Source organism: Arachis stenosperma, chromosome 1 (assembly GCF_014773155.1).
Source record: "Arachis stenosperma cultivar V10309 chromosome 1, arast.V10309.gnm1.PFL2, whole genome shotgun sequence".
NCBI lineage: Eukaryota > Viridiplantae > Streptophyta > Magnoliopsida > Fabales > Fabaceae > Arachis > Arachis stenosperma.
Window position 1 is genome coordinate 91,069,573 of NC_080377.1, and position 14,609 is coordinate 91,084,181.

The window sequence follows — 14,609 nt, forward strand, 5'->3', positions numbered from 1 at the left end:
ATTGATCATTTATGAAAAAGAAACAAAAACAATTTTTTTTATTGCAACTCGCTTACCAACGTATACATCCATATCCTAAGGCTAGCTATTTTGGTTTATTCAGGAGAAAGAGATTGAGACAAAAACAAGGAGGGGCCACGGCTAGGACAAGCTAAGAGAAGAGTGATCACATGTGCCTAGAAGAGCGTGCTCCTTGGGAAGCAGAATTTGCATGCATGCATCATTGAACACCTAAACGCATGCAACCAATGAGAAGAGAATCCTCGTCAAAGCCTCAACAATGCATGCAGACCGTTCATTCCATGAACCGTTTGGATGAACAACTCAATCTCAACCCTTCATGAGCACCAACGAACTCCTTCCTCATTTATTATGGTTTTGTTGGAAAGCTTGAAGAATCTGCCTATAAACAGCCGTTAGCACTAAATGGTTTACACACTCATTTAGGCTACCTTCACATGTAAGCCATAATCCCCTCTACTCCCAAAACTAAAACAATTCCCTTATCTCACACAACAGAACCGAGAATCATCCCAAACACAACACATCTTTCTTCTAATCTCACTTTTCCCTTCGTCTCACCTCAAATCCAATGGCCTCCTCAAGTTCAAAAAGAAGGCCGGGAAAGGAACCTATGGTAGCCGAACCTCCATCATATGATGCAAAAAAATTTAAATCCCAATTCCATGAAGGGAGATATCATAGGTTCATGGAGACAAAGAATGTCATCTATGAGAAAGGCCTTGAGTTGAGGGACGGGGAATACCCCATCATGAGGCAAATCACTAAAGAAAGAAGGTGGAAACTTTTATGTGCTCCTCTTGTTGACATCAGTGCAGTCATGATCAGGGTGTTCTATGCAAATGCTGTAAAAGAAAACAAAGATAGTGCCCCCTACACAAGTTATGTCAGAGGAGTTGAAGTGAGTTTCAGCCCAGCAGCCATCACAAGGGCCCTAAAGTTAAGAACCATAACTTATGCAGAGCCCAGTTATGAGACCAGATTGCAGATGGAAAACAATCCTGATGAGATCTTGCAAGGGTTATGTGTGGAGAATATAGATTGGAAAAGAGATTCAAAGGGAATTCCGAGTCACTTGAGGAGGATAAATCTTACTCCTGTGGCCAAGGGATGGTATAAAATAGTGAGGAGATCTATCCTCCCTACTGGAAATGCCTCTTGGGTCACAATCAAACGAGCACTCTTGACATACTGCATCTTACATGGAGGTGAAATCAACATCGCACAACTCATAGCTGACAGTATTCAAGAGATGGCTAACAGCACAAGCAAATCAAGTGGTCTTGGACATCCAAGTACCATCCTCAGGCTATGCGACAAAGCTGGAGTAATCTTTGAAGATGAGGACACAGAAAAAGTGAAAAAGGGGAAAGGGATCACCAAGAAGAGTATGGAAGGAATAAATGAAGAAGATGATCCAGAGGGGGTGGTAGCTCCCAGGCAAAGGAGATCACAAAGAGAGGAAGGACGAAATCAAGCTCATAATGCCATAGACATGAGCCAGCTACACAGAGCAATAGAGGAGCTATCTCAACAACTCATGCAGACTTAACAAGAGCAAAATCAGGGGCGCCAAGAGCAATATCTAGAGCCCCATCCAGAGTTTAGGGAGCAATATCTGAAAGATAAAGAGGAGAGAGAAGCTTGGCAGCGTCAAATGGAGGAGAAGCAAGAGAGATGGCAACAGCAAATGATGACTCAGCAGCAAGAATTTCAAGCACAAATTCTTGAAGGACAAAAGGAGCAATACAAAGAATTCAAAGAATCATATGATAAGCTGTACTTTAGTCAAGCTAAAGCAGGGGAATATAGTCACAACCTGTATCAATGAAAGAATATTCATCACACCATGGGAGAAGTTAGATATGCGCAAAGAATGGAGAATGATGAAAACATGCAAGCAAGGTTGGAGTACTTGACCCATAATTTGCCAACACTCAATCCTCAGATCAAGCCATTTGAGCAATGCCCTGAATTTGGAGCCAAGCAACAAGCAAGGTCTCATCACTATACGGAGGCAACTTTTAAAAGATTGGAAGAAGTTGGGCTCTCAGGACTCTTAGATTCTGTCTGGGGTAGAAGATGTCCTGGTGAAGAGATCCGAGACTATTCCAAGCTAGGGAAGAGAAAGAAGAAAAAGGGAGAATCAAGCAACAGCCACGTCCATTAGAAGGTGGCAAAGTTCTTTCATACCCCTTCTTTCATTCTTCTAATAAGGAGAAGCATGTCTGAAACATGATATGCCTCCACTGTTTATTTCCTTTTTATTTCATTTTCTTGTACTTATATTTGTTCAATAAGTAGCTAGAGAAATAATTTGCATTATGCTTGTCATTCATCACTTAGCTTGAGTTTTGTTTTGTTTCCCATATGCTTGAATAAAAGAGATTTTGTTTGAATTGAAAAGTAAAAATCCAATGTTGCATAAGTAGAATGGAAGTCAATGGTGGTATATGTGTTTGATTAAAAGAATAACTCATGAAATAAGTGCTGCATAATATCATTTTCATTGAAGTGTGAACAAGCTTGCTGTCATAAAGGTTCTTATTAGTAAAGAAAAAGCCCTTGAGAACAAAATTAAAACAGAAAGAAAAGGAAGAAGAAAAAGCCAACGTGGCAAGAAAAAAACAAAGAATAAAGGCTGGACACCAATAGCTTGGACCCTAGGACACATGCCTGTGGTGTTCTTGTACTAGGATATGCTTGGTTAAGTAAATTCTAAGGGGTATTTTAAAACCCGATCACTTAGATCAACTGATTTGGGATGACCAATTGAAAGTCCACAATAAAGAGCAACCTAGATACAGAACATTTAGTTATCCAAAGAGATGCTGGGCATCAATTATCCTAGGAAGAAGTAGTGAGCCATGTGTCTGTGGTGGAAGATGTTGATTTAAAAAATAAAGCCAAAGGCTACTACTACAACATTAGACACCAAGCCTTCAAGAATAATAAGCTTGATAAGCAACATGAGAAAAGAAAAGTTAGCAAGGGAGAAAAGAAAGAATAAACCTTATAACAGCAAGTTTAGCAAGTCTTTGAGGAAGAATGTATATTATGTAACAACAATAATAATTGAGTTATTATTATCTGCATAAAAACCCCATGAATCACATTCTGCTATATGCCTAATAAGGATATGTTTTCTTTTCTTGTTCATTTCATTTTCTCTTAGTTTTGATGCTTGCTTGGGGTCAAGCAAGATTTAAGTTTGGTGTTGTGATGACAGGTCATTATATACCCATTTTTCAAGCTAATATCACTTGTTCTACTAGTCTTTATGCACTTTCTTGCATCCAAAGTAAGTGATTTGGAGTGAAAATGCATAACTTCTTTAAATCAAACAACCACCATGAAATTTATGATAACTCATGAGGTTTAAGCTGAATTTAATTGATTTTTAATTGATTTATAAGCCTTGTGAATTTAGTGATACTTTGAGTGGTTGTTTTGGTTTATTGTAGGTGAAGAAAAGAAGAAAAGAGGAAGCGTGGCTTAAGAAAGCGTGGCCCAAGAGAGAAAAAGTGTGGCGCATAAAAGGAGGAAGCAAGCATTGCCCTCCACAAGGGCACACTGCCCTCTAGGAGGGCAACATAAGGAAACAAGGCTTGAGAGGCAACACTGCCCTGCCCACAACAAGGGCAGAGCACAAATTGGTGCCATAAATCAAGAAGATCAAAAACACTGCCCTGCCCTCCTCAAGGGCAATATCGGGCTCACCAAAGGAAAAAATTCAAAGAAAAAGCTTACCAATGCTTGCCACAAGGATCGAAAACGGCACCATGAGGAAACAAAAAAACTAAGCCTTACTTTGGTGCCAAGAAAACCAAGGAAAAGTGGAGCGCGTGCATTGCCCGAGTTTCGAACACGGGACTTCAACGTTGGAAACATTGCCCTGCCCTCCGCAAGGGCAGGGCAGCATCTTGAGGTGCACGGCCAGCGCACCAGATTGGCGCATCAAGGGAAGTCTTGGCACCAACGGCACGCACGCAAGAGCATCATTCTGGCGCACCAAAAATTTCTGCCCTGCCCTCCACAAGGGCAGGGCAGCATCCTACAGCATCAACACGCACGCAACGCTCACACCAAGGCCGCACGCACCATTTTCTGCCCTGCCCTCCACAAGGGCAGGGCAGCCTCCAGGAAGCAAATGTTCTTGGGCTAAAAATTGAATTAAAAATCCAATTTAATTCATTCCTTCACCAAATCAAAAGCCCATCCAAATCTCAAGATCCAAGAAAAGAAAGTGTATAAATAGGAGCTAGTTTGATGTAATTAGGACCTTTCTTTTCACTTTTGACTTTTGAACCTTCTTTGGGTTTTTGAATTTTTACTTTGAGTATTGAGAGCTAGGACTTCATTGAGATTTCTGAGAATTGGGAAGGAGAATTGATCTCTCTTCTTCCTTGTTCTTGCTTGAGCATTTTTTCTTTTCTTGTTTGAGTCTTGGGTGTTAAGAATTGAGGAAATTCTGTCTCAATCTCCACTCAAGAACTCTTTAATTTCTTATCTGCATAATTAAGTTCAATTACATTTCCTTTACTGCTTCTTCTTCAATTTCTTGTTAATTGCTTTGAGAATTTGGATCTGGGAAGGCAATTGAGATCTAGACTTTGCTATCTAGTCTCTGGAGTCCTGAGATCTCATTTTCCTTTTGGTTCTTCTGTGAACCTCTGCTGCAATTCAATTTCCTTACTGTTTGAGTTCTAATTACTTCTAATTCAACTTCTGCTTTATTAATTGTTGCAATTCAATTTCCCTTTGCTTAAATTCTGATATCCCAGTCCTCAAAGCCCTTTTTCATTCAAGCAATTTATATTTCTTGCACTTTAAGTTACTGCAATTTACATTTCTTGCACTTTAAGTTTCAGTCATTTAATTTCTTGTTCTTTAAGATTCAGTCCTTTTACTTTCAGTTTCTTTTAATTTCTGCAATTCTACCCTTCCCCCTTTACATTTACTGTTATTTACTTCTTGTTAAACACAAATCACTCAACCAATACTTGATTCGCTTGACTAAATCAACCACTAAACTAAAATTGCTCAATCCTTCAATCCCTGTCGGATCGACCTCACTCATGTGAGTTATTATTAATTGATGCGACCCGGTATACTTGCCGGTGAGTTTTGTGTCAGATCGTTTTCCGCACATCACTCTCATTCACTACACCCTTTTAAAAATTTAGTGAACGAGTTCTTTTGGCAATAGTGAGGAATAGTGAATGGCATGCCATGCCTTCGAGCTCAAGTGGCACGCCCCATGTAATTGGCCTCTTCCACCCTCTCTGAAAAGTTATACCAGCGTGCCATGCCTGAAGGTGGCGTGCCACGCCCATGATCTTGTCTTGTTTCAGGGGTTGGCATGCCACGCCTTGGCCTTCAAGTGGCACGCCAAAGTGACTTTTTGGAACTGGCGTGCCACGCCTTCGACACCAAGTGGCACGCCCAGTACTTGCTTGTGTTGTCTTGTGCATTGGCGTGCCACGCTTGGTTGCTCAAGTGGCACGCCTAAGTGAGGTTGAGTGGTTGGCGTGCCACGCCTTCGACTTCAAGTGGCATGCCCAGTCTTCCCTTGCCTTCAGCCCTTTCTCTGGTTCATTGTACCAGCGTGCCATGCCATGTTGCTCAAGTGGCACGCCCATGTATTTGTTCACTCTTCAAGCTTGGCGTGCCACGCCTGGGTCTTCAAGTGGCACGCCAAAGTGGCTATCTGGAGCTGGCGTGCCACGCCTTCGACTTCAAGTGGCACGCCCATAGTAGTTGATAGATCCGGCGTGCCACGCCCGGTCCCTAGCGTGCCACGCCAACATGCATGCTTGGATCTACCTTCTGGAATTTAGTATTAGCGTGCCACGCTTAGCTCCTGGCGTGGTACGCCAGTGTATTTTTGTGGCGTTTGCCCTCAAGTGGCACGCCAGTTTCACACGCCCAGCTTCTTATTTGTCTTCTTCCCATTTTTTATACCTTTTTCACCTGCAATTCAGCATAACTCATCTCAAAGTAGTCTACCATAATATTCATCAAATAATGCATGAATTGTACTGATCAAATGTGATTTGTGCTCTTTTATGGTCTTCTTTATGCATGAAAGAAGGGTAGATAATGCAAGTCATCAGCGGACAATCATGAGGAGGAGGCACGTGCAGAGACTGAGCATGGAGGACCTGAGCAGGCTGCACCACATCATGAGGAGCCACATCAGATACAGCCAGCAGATCCAAAAGTTGTCCTACAGATAGAGCCTTCGCTTCAGCAGGCAGCTCCTCTGACACTCATAGAGACTACAGACCCTCAGCTTACCACTGAGATGCCAGCAGCACATCCTTCCGGAGATGACACTTCTTCACACCCAGCTTGATTGAGCATCGAGGACGATGCTATAATTTATGTGTGGGGAGGTCGCCATCTCTGGCGAATCTTTTTGGTGAACCACTTTCAGACTCCTCTATCTTATTTTGCTTATTTGATGTATTTTCATTTTATTTTTTTTATTTTATCTTATCTTATTTTGTCTTTTAGTACTTGCACATTTTTCTTTTGCTTTTGTTGTATTTTTATTTTTATTTCTGCATTTTGCACTTTGGGCTATATATATCTTAGATATTTAGCTTAATTTGCACTTTTAGCTTATTAGTTGTGATATAGAATATGTGGATTAATTCATTTAGTTTACCCTTTTAGCATATAATAATTTGGTTTAATTGAAAATAAAAGAGTAAACTAGAGACTTTAGTGTAACAGAATCAAAATAGTCCACACACTATATATATATATATATATATATATATATATATATATATATATACCTATTTTTATAAAAGCCATTCTAGGATTCACATTGAGTTGAATGGAAACTCTTAATTTCTACTTGCATGACATACATAACTGATATATGATTTTTGAGTCAAAGAACACATAACCCGTGAGTTTTTGAGCTTAAATGTATGGTTACATTCAACCATAAATTTCATTCCTGTGTGTTTCGCACTTCTTTTCTATGCTTGCAATCTTTACTTTGTTTTAGTCTATATGTCCAATATAGAATGTAGATACATACCTACATATGATTGAGGCCATTATTTAAATTTTTCCTCACTTATCCTAAATAAACCTACCTTTTACATCACCCTTGTTAGCCCCCTTGAGACTTTTAATCCCCTTCTGGTCTATAACCATATTACTAGCCTTAAGTAGAAAAACAAATTAAAAATCCCATGTTGAATCCTTGGTTAGCTTAAGATAGATATTGTGTATCAAGTAAGTGTGAGGAATTTTATGGGAATATGGGATGATAGAAAAAAGGTGTTAAGTTGAAAAAAAAATTTACCCCAATGCAAAATAGAAGAATCAATGCACATGGGATAAAATCAGAAACAAAAAAATTGGTGCATGAGTATGTAACATACAAGTGGAAAAATTGGGTAGCTAGTGATGTGCGGAAAACGATCCGACACAAAACTCACCGGCAAGTGTATCGGGTCGCATCAAGTAATAATAACTCACATGAGTGAGGTCGATCCCACAGGGATTGAAGGATTGAGCAATTTTAGTTTAGTGGTTGATTTAGTCAAGCGAATCAAGTATTGGTTGAGTGATTTGTGTTTAACAAGAAGTAAATAACAGTAAATGTAAAGGGGGAAGGGTAGAATTGCAGAAATTAAAAGAAACTGAAAGTAAAAGGACTGAATCTTAAAGAACAAGAAATTAAATGACTGAAACTTAAAGTGCAAGAAATGTAAATTGGAGAAACTTAAAGTGCAAGAAATATAAATTGCTTGAATGAGAAAGGGATTTGAGGACTGGGATATCAGAATTTAAGCAAAGGGAAATTGAATTACAACAATTAATAGAGCAGAAGTTGAATTAGAAGTAATTAGAACTCAAACAGTAAGGAAATTGAATTGCAGCAGAGGTTCACAGAAGAACCTAAAGGAAGATGTGATCTCAGGACTCCAGAGACTATATAGCAAAGTCTAGATCTCAATTGCCTTCCCAGATCCAAATTCCCAAAGCAATTGACAAGAAATTAAAGAAGAAGAAGTAAAGGAAATGAAATTCAACTCAATTATGCAGAAGAGGAATTAAAGAGATTTTGAATGGAGATTGAGACAGAATTTCCTCAATTCTTCACACCTAAAACTCAAGACAAGAAAAGTAAAATTGCTCAAGCAAGAACGAGGAAGAAGAGAGATCAATTCTCCTCCCTAATTCTCTAAAATCTCAGTGAAGTCACCAAGAGAAGTTCCAAAGTTCAAAAAAAAGATTCAAAGCTCAAAAGAAAGATCAAAGTTCAAAAGTGAAGAAAAGGGTCCTAATTACGTCAAACTATCTCCTATTTATACACTTTCTATTCTTGGATCTTAGGATTTGGATGGGCTTTTGATTTGGTGAAGAAATGAATTTTATTGGATTTTTAATCCAATTTTAGCCCATGAAGAAAGTAGCTCCCAGGAGGCTGCCCTGCCCTTGTGGAGGGCAGGGCAGAAAATGGTGCATCTGGCCCATGGTGCGTGCGTGTGGTGTGTTGGTGCGTGCAGGATGCTGCCCTGCCCTCACGGAGGGCAGGGCAGAACTTTTTGGTGCGCCAGAATGATGCCTGTGCGTGCTGCTGGTGCTGCCGAGTGATGCCTGTGCGTGCTGCTGGTGCTGCCGAGCCTTCCCTTGGTGCGCCAGAATGGTGCGCTGGCTGTGCACCATAAAATGCTGCCCTGCCCTCGCGGAGGGCAGGGCAGTGTTTCCAAAAGTGAAGTTCCAAGTTTGAAACTTGGTCAATGCACACGCTACTCATTTTTCTTGGTTTCCTTGGCACTAAACTAACTAGTTTCTTGTTTCCTCATGGTGCCGTGTTCGATTCTTGTGGCAAGCATTGGTGAGCTTTTTCTTTGAATTTCTTCCTTTGGTGAGCCCGATATTGCCCTTGAGGAGGGCAGGGCAGTGTTTTTGCTCTCCTTGATCCATGGCATCAATTTGTGCTCTGCCCTTGTTGCGGGCAGGGCAGTGTTGCCTCTCAAGGCTTGTTTCCTTATGTTGCCGTCCTAGAGGGCAGTGTGCCCTTGTGGAGGGCAATGCTTGCATTCCTCCTTTTATGCGCCACACTTCTTCTCTCTTGGGCCACGCTTTCTTAAGCCACGCTTCCTCTTTTCTTCTTTTCTTCACCTACAATAAACCAAAACAACCACTCAAAGTATCACTAAATTCACAAGGCTTATCAATCAATTAAAATTCAATTAAATTTAGCTTAAACCTTATGAGTTAGCATCAATTTAATGGTAGTTGCTTGATTTAAAGAAGTTATGCATTTTCATTCCAAATCACTTACTTAGGATGCAAGAAAGTGCATAAAGACTAGTAAAACAAGTGAAATTAGCTTGAAAAATGGGTATATGATGACTTGTCATCACAACACCAAACTTAAATCTTGCTTGTCCCCAAGCAAGCATCAAGACTAAGAGAAAATGAAATGAACAAGAAAAGAAACATATCCTTATTAGGCATATAGCAGAATGTGATTCATGGGGTTTTTATGCAGATAATGATAACTCAATTATTGTTGCTGTTACATAATATACATTCTTCCTCAAAGGCTTGCTAAACTTGCTGTTATAAGGTTTATTCTTTCTTTGCTCCCTTGCTAACTTTTCTTTTCTCATGTTGCTTATCAAGCTTATTATTCTTTGAAGGCTTGGTGTCTAATGTTGTAGTAGTAGCCTTTGGCTTTATTTTTTACTCAACATCTTCCACCACAGACACATAGCTCACTACTTCTTCCTAGGATCATTGATGCCCAGAATCTCTTTGGATAACTAAATGTTCTGTATCTAAGTTGCTCTTTATTGTGGACTTTCAATTGGCTCTCCCAAATCAGTTGATCTAAGTGACCGGGTTTTGAAATACCCCTCAGAATTTACTTGTCCAAGCATATCCTAGTACAAGAACACCACAGGCATGTGTCCTAGGGTCCAAGCTATTGGTGTCCAGCCTTTATTCTTTGTTTTTCTTGCCACATTGGCTTTTTCTTCTTCCTTTTCTTTCAATTTTATTTTTGTTCTCAAGGGCTTTTTCTTTATTAATAGGAACCTTTATAACAGCAAGCTAGCTCACACTTCAATGAAAATGATACTATGCAGTAATTATTTCATGAGTTATGCATTTAATCAAACACATATACCACCATTAACTTCCATTCTACTTATGCAACATTGGATATTTACTTTCCAATTCAAACAAGTCTCTTTTATTCAAGCATGTGGGAAACAAAACAAAATTCAGCTAGGTGATGGATAACAAGCATTATGCAGATTTAGCATACTTAATCAAACAACTTCACTTGCAACTAGATAAACACTTTAGCAGGATATATAATGGTTTCCATGTTCAAAACAATTCACAGCAGCAAGGATTAAGTTTAGATACAACCTTTGAAGTTGCAGCCCTTTGATTTTTCCTTCTGCTGTGTTTTCTTTGAGTTAAGATGCACAATATCTTCAATTGTTGACTCATGTCCTGCATAATTCTCAAAGTTGCTTGCTTCTCAAGCCCTTAATTACATGGTTAGTATGCATAAATTGAGTGTGGCTCTTGGATTTATTTAGGTGTTGGGGACACCAAACTTAATTGCTTGCCACTGTCTCTAATGCAACAAGTTAACCATATGTGAAACCTTGTGTCCTTGCTAAAGGTTATGGAATTAAAGCTAGAAAGCAGTTAAATAGTTGGATAATTTGTTTGATTGCTTAGAGCTAGCATTATGCAAGAGGTGAGAATGTGTTTTTAAATGAGATTTTTGGTGGAACACCAGACTTAGAATCTTTCATTCTCCCTTGAATTGTTTTGGTGTGCAACACCAAACTTAGCTCCTTGCAATGCATACCAATTATTCAACATTTTTATTGAAAAAGCTATGAAAAGAAAACTACCTCAGGTTGGGTTGCCTCCCAACAAGCGCTTCTTTATTGTCACTAGCTTGACATCTTATCCTTTGATCATGGGGGTTGAAAATCATAGTGCCTCAGCTTTTCACCTCTTATTGTGAACTTCCTTCCAGTCTCATCTTTGATGATCTCTAGGTGTTCAAGTGAAAGGACCCAGTTCATAGTGTAGTATTCAGATAATTGTCGAGTCACCTTTATTGGTTGGGTGTTTAACACCACTTTATCCCCTGGTGAAAAGCCTTCAGTAGGGGTTTTCTTGTTTCTCCACCCTCTTGGCCTTTTCTTCTTTTCTTTCTCAGGAGATAATTCATGCCTTGGTGGTTCTTTATCTGGAGTGTTGAGGCTCCCATTTGGGGGTTTTAGATCTAGTTCCTCCTTGATTTCTTTGGTCTGTTGCACCATCTCTACTTCTTTGAAGCATGGATTTGGAAGTCTTGGAGTTAACTCATTGAATGCCTCTTTCAAGCTTTGATCCCTGGCTTCATCCTTCATAAAATCTTCTTCTTGAATGGGTTCATACAAGGTTTTAAAAACATGGAATGCTAGATGTTCATCATGCACTCTCAACAACAATTCCCCTTTTTCCACATCTATCAATGCTCTGCCCGTAGCTAGGAAAGGCCTTCCCAGGATGATGGGAGTGTTAGGGTCCTCTTCTATATCTGAGATAACAAAGTCAGCAGGGAGAAAGAATTTTCCCACTTTTACTAACACATTCTCCACAACTCCCAGTGCTTGCTTAGTGGATTTGTCAGCCAATTAGAGAACTATTTGTGTGGACTTCAGCTCAGAAATTTGAAGTTTCCTCATTAGAGACAAAGGCATCAAGTTTATGCTTGCACCGAGGTCACAGAATGACTTCTCAATTGTTATGTTTCCTATGGTGCAAGGTATGTAAAAAGTCCCAGGATCATCTTTCTTCTCTGGCAACTCTCTTTGGAGGATAGCACTACATTCCTTTGTCATCTCAACAATCTGTCCTTCCTTCAGGGATCTTTTCCTTGTCAGCACTTCCTTCATGAATTTGGCATATAGTGGCATCTGTTCAAGTGCTTCCAAGAAAGGAATATTGATGCTGAGTGTTTTGAATATGTCCAGGAATTTTGAGTATTGCTTATTCTCATTTTCTTTTTTAAACCTCTGAGGGTATGGAAGTTTGGGGACACAAGGATTCACTCCTTCCCTCTTCTCTTGTAGTTGTGATTCAAGGGTGTTCTTGTATCCCTTTGAAATTTGTACATTTTTGGTTTCTTGATCCTCTTTACTTTTCCCCTCTGTCTCTTCTTGTGGAACTTCTCTGTTGTGTTTGTCCTGATTGATGGCTTCCTTCTTCATAGCCTTCTCACTTCCCACTGTGATTACTTTGCACTCTTCCCATTTTGTGGCTTTTCCTTTGTCCTTTGGGTATTCTTCAGTGACATTGGGGAAGGCATTTGCTCTCTTCTCATCCATTTCTGAAATTTGCTTAGCCATTTGCCCCATGTGTCTCTCAAGATTTCTGATTGAGGTTTCTTGGTTTTTGAATGCCAGGGTCTGATCTTTCCTTGCAGCTTCCTGATCTTGTCTTGCCATCTCTTGATTTTTCATGAGTTTCTCCATCATTTTCTCTAGACTTGAGATTCTTTGAGAGTCTGAATTTGGTTGTGGTTGTGTGAAATGAGATGGTTGTTGTTGGAAGTTGTTTGAATTAATTGTGGGGGTACTTTGTGGTTGGGATGTGGATGTGGAAGAGTTATTCTGGTGGTTTTGTGAGTTATTATGGGGTTAGTGATATGTGTTTTGTGAATTTTTGAATTGGTTAGTATTATTGGATGAATGGTTATGGTTGCTTGTGTTGCTGAGGCTGCCAGAGTTGAAGTCCCTTTGTCCTTGATTCTGATGCTCACCCCACCTTGAATTAGAATGAGTCTTCCAGGGTGTCTTGTGTGCATCACCATGAAAATTGTGTTGAAATGAACTTGAAGTGTTGTTCATGCATTGCACCTGCTCAGGGCTTTGTTGCTCAAAATTGAATGTCCCAAAACTTTCTTCAGATTGATTCCACCCATGTAAGGTTTGAGATTGGCGTTGTGTGTTTACTGCAACACCTTGCAGTCCATCAATTTTCTTCGCCATCATTTCTATTTGTTGCTGAAGTTGTTGATGTATCTGTTTGTTTTGTGCCAAGAGAACGTCAACACCTTCAAGCTCCATCACATCCCTTCTCTGGGCTGGTTGGCGTTGTCTTTGATGAGCAAAGAAATATTGATTATTTGCCACAATCTCTATAAGGTTTTGGGCTTCCTCTGCTGTCTTCATTAGCTGCAATGAGCCTCCTGCTGAATGATCTAATGCTTCTTGAGCTTTCTGGGTCAACCCTTCATAGAAGTTTTGGAGTCTATCCCACTCACTAAATATTTCTGGGGGACATTTCCTGATTAAGGCATTGTATCTTTCCCAGGCATCATACAGCGACTCTCCATCCATTTGAATGACTGTTTGTACCTCTGTTTTCAGCTTGATAATCCTTTGGGGAGGATAGAACTTGGCTAGGAATTTGCTCACTAAGTCTTCCCAATTATTGATGCTTTCTTTGGGAAATGTCTCTAGCCATTGAGTGGCCTTATCCTTCAGAGAGAATGGAAACAACAGTAGCTTGTAGATGTCTGGATGCACACCACTTGTTTTGACAGTTTCACAAATCCTGAGGAAGATGGATAAGTGTTTGTTTGGATCTTCAAGTGGACATCCTCCATAGGAGCAATTGTTCTGCACCAGAGTGATAAGTTGAGGCTTCAACTCAAAATTATTTGCATGAACATTGGGAGTGAGTATGCTACTCCCGCAGTTTCTTACATTGGGGATAGTGTAAGAGGCCAACACCCTTCTTGCAGGCTGGGTATTGTTGCTCACTCCCTCTTCACGCACCTCAGCCTCCATGACTTGCAAGAATCACAAACAAACCAAATGAAACATGGACATTCTAATGCTAGAATGTGGTTAGAGGGTTAGGTGACACAATGTGTCAAACAGTTAATGTGCTTAGTTAAAAAGAAAAAAATGCTTAATCTAGACCACCACCTTACTTAATCATTGTCAATCTATTTCAATCCCCGGCAACGGCGCCAAAAACTTGATGTGCGGAAAACGATCCGACACAAAACTCACCGGCAAGTGTATCGGGTCGCATCAAGTAATAATAACTCACATGAGTGAGGTCGATCCCACAGGGATTGAAGGATTGAGCAATTTTAGTTTAGTGGTTGATTTAGTCAAGCGAATCAAGTATTGGTTGAGTGATTTGTGTTTAACAGGAAGTAAATAACAGTAAATATAAAGGGGGAAGGGTAGAATTGCAGAAATTAAAAGAAACTAAAAGTAAAAGGACTGAATCTTAAAGAACAAGAAATTAAATGACTGAAACTTAAAGTGCAAGAAATGTAAATTGCAGAAACTTAAAGTGCAAGAAATATAAATTGCTTGAATGAGAAAGGGATTTGAGGACTGGGATATCAGAATTTAAGCAAAGGGAAATTGAATTACAACAATTAATAGAGCAGAAGTTGAATTAGAAGTAATTAGAACTCAAACAGTAAGGAAATTGAATTGCAGCAGAGGTTCACAGAAGAACCTAAAGGAATATGTGATCTCAGGACTCCAGAGACTAGATAGCAAAGT